Source organism: Microcebus murinus, chromosome 5 (assembly GCF_040939455.1).
Source record: "Microcebus murinus isolate Inina chromosome 5, M.murinus_Inina_mat1.0, whole genome shotgun sequence".
Taxonomy (NCBI): Eukaryota; Metazoa; Chordata; class Mammalia; order Primates; family Cheirogaleidae; genus Microcebus; species Microcebus murinus.
The window spans coordinates 93,335,464-93,344,201 of NC_134108.1; the positions used below are offsets into that span (position 1 = coordinate 93,335,464).

The 8,738-nt window shown below is 41.5% G+C and overlaps 1 long non-coding RNA gene across 1 annotated transcript; it reads right to left on the reverse strand.

The window, feature by feature from the left end:
* Nucleotides 1–1,475: 1,475 nt before the first annotated feature.
* LOC105869219 (uncharacterized) lies at nucleotides 1,476–5,175 on the reverse strand. The gene is made up of 3 exons (XR_002223860.2): nucleotides 4,968–5,175; nucleotides 3,570–3,674; nucleotides 1,476–2,206 (listed from the first exon to the last, which is right to left on the reverse strand). It is a non-coding gene; the product is annotated as an uncharacterized LOC105869219 (long non-coding RNA).
* Between the last annotated feature and the right edge of the window lie 3,563 nt (nucleotides 5,176–8,738).

Below are 8,738 nucleotides of genomic sequence, written 5' to 3' on the forward strand. Positions count from 1 at the left end.
GACAGGCAGTCTCTGTCTGTCTAGCTCGCTCAGAGTTTCTGCCTCTGTTTCTCTCTGTTCACTCTCTTTCTGGGGTTCTCTGTCTCTCTGTCTCATTCACTGTCTTACACTGCCTGTACTTCTCTAAGTACCTGCCTGTCACTTTCTCTACCTGCCAGTCTCCTTCTTTGTGTCTTCCCCCCTTCTCCATCTGCCCCTGTGTCTGTCTTTCTTTCTGAAATAGACAGTTCTCACTGCTCCAGACAGGACTCTAACGATGTGCCCAAGTCTTGCTTATTGCATGTCTTTGCCAGCGGACAGACCAACAGTTAGTGAGTGTGGAGGAGAGACCGTAAGGAGGAGACAGTCGAGAGAAGGAGGAAGCATTGACAGAGCACCTGAGGCACTGCACTGGGACTAAGAGTCATTCAAGCAAAAACACACACAGCACACACACACATTGAAGTCACAAACCACCTTCCCAGCAGGCACTGCACTGCTCTGTCACAATTACAGTTGGGTTTGGTTGAAGTGTCGTTTTCCTTAGTTCAGTGTTTCTTAACCAAGTAGCTGCTCCTTGGATTTTAAAGCAGTTTGGATATCTGTAACTGGCACACAAGCTCAGTGCCACAGCCTGCCGGTTTGCAGGGATGCTGAGTGAACCGACTGTGCCACAGTGGGTCTTTGTGAGTTTCTCTGTGTGGACAGCTCAGCGCCTCTTTTCTTTGTGGTGATTACCCAGGTCTTACCCAGGCCCTGCTCCTCAATGGCTAAACACATCTCTGATGCCCAACTCAATGAGGGCTGACATTGGACCCTTTTTTTAAAAAAAAAAAAAAGATGAGGTCTCGCTATGTTGCCCAGGCTGGAGTGTTGTGGCTATTCACAGGTGTGATCATGGTACACTACAGCCTCGAACTCTTGGGCTCGAGTAATGCTCCTGTCTCAGCCTCCCTAGTAGCTGGGACAATAGGCACATGCCATTGTGCCTGGCTTGAGCCCTTCTTGAAATTAATCTACAACTTTCAGTTCAATAGAAGACATTTCTGGTTTTGAAAAATAGAATATGGCAGAGGTAGACATATATTCGACAGGCTTTGCACCCAGATTTTATTTTTACATAGATTTTAAAACTTACATCATATACCATCCCAACGACTGTCCTTCTAATCTGCAACAGAGTCAGTCTTCATTTAATTGTCCCTTCAATTTTAAGGGTCAATACATTGGCTTCTTCAGTCAGTAACATATCCTTTAACTAATATCAATACGATGCAAATGGCAAAAAGAATATGAGGTCATAGGACTGTTGGGTTTTTGTGTTTTGTTTTGTTTCTTTCCAAGTTTAACACTTATCTGCTCTGTAGATGGTGAGAAAATCACTTCTATGAGTCCTAGCTTCCACATTAGTAAAATAAGAGATAACAGACACCTAGCACAGTACCTGGTTCTCAGTAAGTGCTGATTAAATGTGTTCATTCATTTAAGACGATACTCAGCTTTGGTATCCATTAGGCTCTCCTGGGAAGCCTTTAAAAACCCCGAAGGCCAGGCTGTAGATTAGATCAACCACACGAAAAATTTCTGGGTCTGAGATCCAGGCAGCAGTATTTGCAAAAAAAATCCTACCCCATGTCCTGCTCCAGGTGATTGCACTCTGCAGCCAAGCCTGATAACCACTGATTTCAGAGGAAGTTTACATTAGCTATGTGCTTATTTTGTACTTCACGAAGGGTCAAAGGCCCTTGTTTTAAATGTATGCTCAAGGACCCAGAATTTAAACTTGGATCACAGCCGCTAAGAAGTGATTTCCCTAATTTCCAAAGATCGCCTATTCCTATAAGCTCAGCTGAAATGAAAAATCCCATAAAATATTCTTTATTTGATCAAAGAGAAGCACATATTAAACATTCAATTCAACAATATGTATTGAATGTGGTCCAGGTGTTGAGAACTGGGCTAAACCAAAAAGTCTCTACCTTCAAAAAAATAATCCTTAATTTCGAAAGGCACACCACAAGTAAAAAGCAATGTTTCATAAAAACAAAAGAAAACAAAATGAAAACTTCCTTCCCGTGGAAGTCCATGCGCTTCAGCGCACACCCTGCCGAGTTAATTTTCTGCTGATTATGAGCTCTCCCGCTGCCTGGAATGAGCGGCCGAGAAGAGGAACCACGGTTGGGAACAGGAAGTTTGCAATGATCTGAGAGGTTTACTGGAAAATTCTCTGCGAAAGAAATCATTTCAGTGGTTAGCACTGCTAACAAAAATAAACTGGGCTGACAAAAAAATTAAGCTTTGTGCTCAGTAGGACAGTGTTTTGTTTTCTCCACATTGAAGAATAATTTTAAATGCATGGAGGTGCTCTTGTGAGTAATAAAATAGAAATATATTTTAAAACTTTGCTGGCTGGGCATGGTGGCTCACGCCTGTAATCCTAGCACTCTGGGAGGCCAAGGCGGGCGGATCACTCGAAGTCAGGAGGTCAAAACCAGCCTGAGCAAGAGGGAGATCCCGTCTCTACTATAAATAGAAAGAAATTAATTGACCAACTAATACATATAGAAAAAATTAGCCTGGCATGGTGGCGCATGCCTGTAGTCCCAGCTACTCAGGAGGCTGAGGCAGCAGGATTGCTTGAGCTCAGGAGTCTGAGGTTGCTGTGAGCTAGGCTGACGCCACGGCACTCACTCTAGCCTGGGCAACAAAGCGAGACTCTGTCTCAAAAAAAAAAAAAAAAAAAAAAAAAAAAGCTTTGCTGAATGCATAGTCAGGTATGGCTATGTAATTTCTTAGTCTATTACAAAGGGTCATATATTTTTCCTAGCTTTATTGAGGTATAATTGAAGAAAGAAAATTGTATATATTTAAGGTGTGCAACATGATGTTTGGATATAAGTACATATTGTGAAATGATTACCATGATCTAGCTAATTAACATATCCATCACCTCACATAGTTACCATTCTTTTTTTGTGGTGAGAACGTTTAAAATCTACTCTCCTGGCAAATTTCAGGTATGCACTAGCATATTATTGGTCAGCATGCCATATATTATTAGGTCTCCAGAACTTGTTCATCCTGCATATGGAAACTTTGTACCCTTTGACTGACATCTCCCCATTTCCCACCACCCCCCAGCCCCTGGCAACCACCATTCTACTCTCTGCTTCTGAAACACAGCGTTATTTTTTTGTTTTGTTTTTTGTTTTTTTTGAGACAGAGTCTCACTTTGTTGCCCAGGCTAAAGTGAGTGCCGTGGCATCAGCCTAGCTCACAGCAACCTCAAACTCCTGGGCTCAAGCCATCCTCCTGCCTCAGCCTCCTGAGTAGCTGGGACTACAGGCATGCGCCACCATGCCCGGCTAATTTTTTGTATATATTTTTAGTTGGCCAATTAATTTCTTTCCATTTATAGTAGAGACGGGGTCTTGCTCTTGCTCAGGCTGGTTTTGAACTCTTGACCTCGAGCAATCCGCCCGCCTCGGCCTCCCAGAGAGCTAGGATTACAGGCGTGAGCCACCACACCTGGCCAACACAGCGTTTTTAACCTCAAAAAAAAAAAAAATTATGTGGCACTCTGGCCGTACCTCTGTGAATTTCTTCCTCATTTTGATGATCCTTTCAACGCATTCTAGAAACGATAGGTGTGTCTGCTTTTCTTTGCTTTCCATTCTTCATGGGTTCTTCCCAGGCTGGAAAAGAGATGGAACCTTAGAAAGGAGATGTGTAAAAGAGGATCCAACTCGGGAGGGTCCCTGGGAGGCTGGTCTTGAATCCTTGTCCTGAGAGCGAATGCTGTGACTTTCATGTGCAGCATCTCATGTCTGGTTCCTACATCTCCCCATCTCCTCATCGCTCACCAATCCCCAGTATCACAGGCTGTACTTCAGGGAAGATGACCCCAAGGCTTGTTTTCTGTGGGCCAATCAACTAGTGCTGTTCTCAAAAACACTAGAACTGGCACCCCGCCTCGAAGGCTGGTCTAGTAGGAAAAGATTTGGAGCTGGGAGGCCAGGGTTCAAGACTTGGTTTTATTCCTTACAGTCTATATCAGGCATCCTCAAACTACAGCCCTTAGGCCACATGCAGGTGTTTTTGCCCATTATTTTGTTTTGTTTTGGTTTGGTTTGTTTTTTTTTGAGACAGAGTCTCGCTTTGCTGCCCAGGCTAGAGTAAGTGCCATGGCGTCAGTCAACCTAGCTCACAGCAACCTCAAACTCCTGGGCTCAAGCAATCCTGCTGCCTCATCCTCCCGAGTAGCTGGGACTACAGACATGCGCCACCATGCCCGGCTAATTTTTTCTATATATATTAGTTGGCCAATTAATTTCTTTCTATTTATAGTAGAGACGGGGTCTCGCTGTTGCTCAGGCTGGTTTCGAACTCCTGACCTCGAGCGATCCTCCCGCCTCGGCCTCCCAGAGTGCTAGGATTACAGGCGTGAGCCACCTCGCCTGGCCGCCTGTTTGTTTTTTTACTTCAAAATAAGATACGTGCAGTGTGCATAGGAATTTGTTCATAGTTTTTTTTAAAAAAACTATAGTCCAGACCTCCAATGGTCTGAGGGACAGTGAACTGGCCCCTTGTTTAAAAAGTTTGAGGATCCCTGGTCTATATAATAACAAGCAAGCACACAACCCCTTTGAGCCTTAATTTCGTCATTGCAAAATGAGGGATGCTAACATTGCCTACTTTGCAGAGTAATTGTAAAGATTTAGTGAAATATAACCTTATGACGTGCTGTATGAATGGCCAATGCTTTTTTTTTTTTAACACTCTGAAACTGATTTTTTTTTTTAAAGTTTGGAAAGCTTAAACACTTAACGTAAAGAATTTGTAAATAGTGATCGAAATGAACCAACCAAGCTTTTTCTACAAACTTTAGCCTACAAAGCTTCCAGCTCACACCTTAGTGCCGCCCTACCCCTTCTGCATGGGTAACACTGGACATCCCAGGAAGAAAGTCTGATTTCAGAGCCCTTTACCTTGCTCTTCCTTCTTCTCAGCACGGGCCTCGCAGGTCATTTACCAAAGAGAACTGGCAAGGCTCCACAGTGAAGGAAGGCTGGTGGCCCTGCAGGGGGTGACAAAGGCAAACTGGACCCTATCTTGAAACAAAACTGAAGGAAGGGCAGAGAGCCTGCGTTTGGCTGCAGGAGAGAGGTCTCCACATGCCGGGCCTCCCGTGCTCACACTGGGCAGCATTGTTCGCAGAGCTGGAGCCACCGCTGCAGCCCGTGCTGACGCAGGCTCCGCCACCCGCTCCCAGGAGGGCTGCCCTCCCACGCAGCAGCCGAGACCAAGAGCAATGCTTCCCGGTGAGCACAAGAAACCAAACACAACAACAACAACAAGAAATGGCTTTCTACATGCTCTTTCACAGAGAAAAATAGGGAGCACAAAACATATGTTCATCACTGGGTGTTATACAAATGTTTCAGGGGGATAAAAGGTGAGGATCTCTCAGCACCCCCCCCCCCAACCCCACTCACTCTGACCCACCCATCCCCACCTCACCTGTAAAAAAAGTCAAATTGGACTTGCAGGAGTTCCCCATAGAATGTCCAAATTTCAGAGTTGTACCTACCTCTGGAGTGTGGAGGAGGAAACCTTATGTATGAAAGAGTAAAGGTAGGTAGTGATATTTACTGGGCTCCTGGCATATGTCAAGACATTTTCACAGACAGTATTTAATCTTCACTATGACACTTTGAGATAGGTGTTCTCATGCCTACTGATGTGGAAACTGAGGGTCAGAAAGATCAAGAAATTTATTCGAGGTCACATAGGAAATACTTGGTGGTAAAAACAGCATGCTGGCCCAGGTCTCCCTCATTCCCTCCATTCATTCATCTCCCAAAACATGAATGAAGAAAAGTGTAGCATAAATAGTCACTGTCATTCTTCACTTGGTGAAATGGCAAAAATATTGAGCTTATTTTAAAATCAATCAATCAATCCCGGTTGTTTCCTCCTAAAAGGCCATGTTGACTGGTGAAAAGCCCTAAAAGAAGCCCTAAAAGATGAAGCCCTGCTGGTATTTGAAAATGATGGGGTTTTTTTCTGTAGATCTCAGTGGGTCAAATTCTGACATTCCATTGAAATCCCTGGGAAGGCAAGAAAATACTACCATTACTCAAACCGTGAGACCTCTCAAGGGAAAAAAAAAGCCTTTCATTAGAAAGTGAACACATTATGGATATAGCAATGCTGTTAAAAAAAGGAAAAAAAAAGAAAGTGAACACACATCATTCTTGCCTCACAGACATGTGGGGAAGAGTTGTGACATGTATCTTAAGCAATTTATTGCCAATAATCCAAGTTAGCAAGTGATTACTCAAACATGGTGGAGTGCTTCTCATTGTATACTTGCATACGGCATTTTTTGTGTGTTTGAAAATTTACATAATAAAAATATTTCCATTTTCTTTCTTTTTTAATTTTCCCCAAGTTTATTGAAGTATAATTTATACCATGTATATGGTGAAATGACTGACCTTAAGTATACAGTTGGATGAGTTTCAACAGTTGTATACATCTGTGTAACTCATACCTCATTAAGATATACAATATTGCCATAATTCCCCAAATATCCATTGTGCCCAATCCCAGTCAATCCCTGCCCATCCCCTATCCCACTAGAAACCACTGTTCTGACTTCTTTTGCCATAGATGGGTTTTGCTTGTTTCAGAGCTTCATATAAATGGAATCATGAAGTAGTGCTGAACAGTATTCTATTGCATGGACATACCCATTTTGTCCATTTATTCTCCTGCAGATGGACATTTGAGATGCTTCTAGTTTGTTGTTAGTCTCATTGTTGAGGCCAAGGTTGGGAAAAGAGAAAAGAATAAGGTAGAGTTTTGTAAAATCTGATTTTCTTCCTGGAGTATTCAGTGTTATGAATAAAACTGCTATGAACAGTCATGTACAAGTCTTTTCTGTGTCCAAATGTTTTCATTTCTCCTAGGTAAATACCTAGAAGTGTATTTGCTAAGTCATAGGGTAGGAGCATGTTTAACTTTATGAAAAACTGCCAGACCAATTTTCAAACTGGTTGTACAATTTTACATTCCTATCAGTAATGCATGCAGGTTCTTATTGCTCCACATTCTTGCCAACAGTTGGTGCTATCAGTAGCGGTATCTCATTATGCTTTAATTTTCATTTCCTTCATGACTAATGATGTTGAGTGCTTTTCCATGTGCTTATTGGCATATCTTTCTTTGTGAACTGCCTGTTCAACTCTTTTGCCCACTTTGTTTTTTTTTAACTTAAAAATCATACAATCTCAACACCCAGAGATAACCCTCATTAATATTTTCTTTTTCTTTCTTTCTTTCTTTCTTTCTTTCTTTCTTTCTTTCTTTCTTTCTTTCTTTCTTTCTTTCTTTCTTTCTTTCTTTCTTTCTTTCTTTTTTTTTTTTTGACAGAGTCTTGCTTTGTTGCCTGGGCTAGAGTGCTGTGGGGTCAGTCTAGCTCCCAGCAACCTCAAACTCCTGGGCTCAGGCAAAACTCCTGCCTTAGCCTCCCAAGTAGCTAGGACTACAGGCATGTGCCACCATGCCTGGTTAATTTTTTCCATATATATTTTTAGTTGTCCAGCTAATTTCTTTCTATTTCTAGTAGAGATGGGGTCTCGCTCTTGCTCAGGCTGTTCTTGAACTCCTGAGCTCAAACAATCTGCCCACTTTGGCCTCCCAGAGTGCTAATATTATAGGCATTAGCCACCATGCCTGGCCCCTCATTAATATTTTAGACTTTTTTCTATGCATTTACTTATCAATACAAATATATATTTTACAAAAATTGGTTCATATTGTATAAACTATTTTGTAACTTTTTAATTTAGCAATTGGTCACAAATATCTTTCTCTATCAATAAATACTCTATGTGATCATTTTTTTAAACATGAATGTTCATTGCAGGTTTATTCCCAATAGCCTAAACTGGAAAAAAAAAAACCCAAAATCCAAATGCCTTTCACGTGGTGAGTGGATAAAGCAAATGTGGTGTTTAGCTGTACAATGAGATGCTGCTCAGTGATTAAAAAAAAAGAACAAACAACTGATAAATGCAACATACATGCAAAACCATTGTGTTCAGTGAAAGAAGCCAGGCACAAAAATGTAAATACAAACTATAGTGAGAATGCAAATATAGTGACAAAAAAGCTTGGGGCTGAGGGTGGAGGGAGGGATGGACTGATAAGAGGCAAGATGATGCTTTTAAGGATGATGAAAATGTTCTATATATTGATCATAGCTGTAGTTTCACCTGTATATTCATATCTTAGAACTCATCTCATTGTACATTTTGTTGTTGTATCTTGTTTTGTTTAAAAGGTTTTTTAAAATGTTATTATTAATATTATTTTTGATTGCCAAATCATAATTGAATATATTTATGGGGTAGAATATGATGTTTTGATATATGTGTACAACCTGAAATGATTAAATCAAGCCAATTAAGATACCCCTCACCTAGCTTACCTATCACTTTTTATAATGAGACATTTGAACAAATTGTACATTTTAAAGGGCTGCATATTGCAGGCAAATTATAGCTTGATAGAGTTCATTTAAACGAAAAGCATCATCGCGGAGATGCCATCTAGCATACAGGCTGGGCGCTAAAGGAAGTGAGGCAAGCATGGCTAATGCAGTTAAAGACAAGACAAGAATCAAGCAGTAAGAAGCCTGGAAGGATAGAAAGTTGAGATAAGAGCTACGATAAGAGAGTTGAGATGTAACA